Source organism: Cystoisospora suis, assembly GCF_002600585.1.
Source record: "Cystoisospora suis strain Wien I chromosome Unknown contig_910, whole genome shotgun sequence".
NCBI classification, from domain to species: domain Eukaryota; phylum Apicomplexa; class Conoidasida; order Eucoccidiorida; family Sarcocystidae; genus Cystoisospora; species Cystoisospora suis.
Window position 1 is genome coordinate 10,657 of NW_027153711.1, and position 381 is coordinate 11,037.

A 381-nucleotide genomic window follows, 5' to 3' on the forward strand; every position below is an offset into this window, starting at 1 on the left:
GAGAGAGAGAGAGAGAAACATATGGAATGAGATACCGGGAGGAACGCACGCAATTCTCGACAAAAGAAATAGAGAAGGAGAAGCCAGGGTACTGTGAGATACGTGCCAGGAGAAACACAAGGAGTCTTCTGTATGGTCGATCAATAGAGAAATGACCTCTTCTCCGTATATAAGAACGTATCAGCAGCCATAGAACGATCCCACGGATCCACTGGGGAGGGAGCTACGCAATACCTCATATACACCCCAACCCAACAGAAACTGTGGATCTATACAGAGACACATAGGGATATGGAGTCATACATATGAACATAGATCTGAGATATACGAGTGTCTATACACCTATATGCGCATCTAGATATATATAGATGTATGTACATA

The 381-nt window shown here is 43.3% G+C and overlaps 1 protein-coding gene across 1 annotated transcript in view; it reads right to left on the reverse strand.

Annotated features, from left to right (window-relative positions):
• Positions 1-381, reverse strand: part of CSUI_002173 (aaa domain protein) — a gene marked incomplete at its 3' end in the record, with an annotated part of 11,301 nt that overhangs the window by 7,459 nt on the left and 3,461 nt on the right. The window lies entirely within an intron of this gene.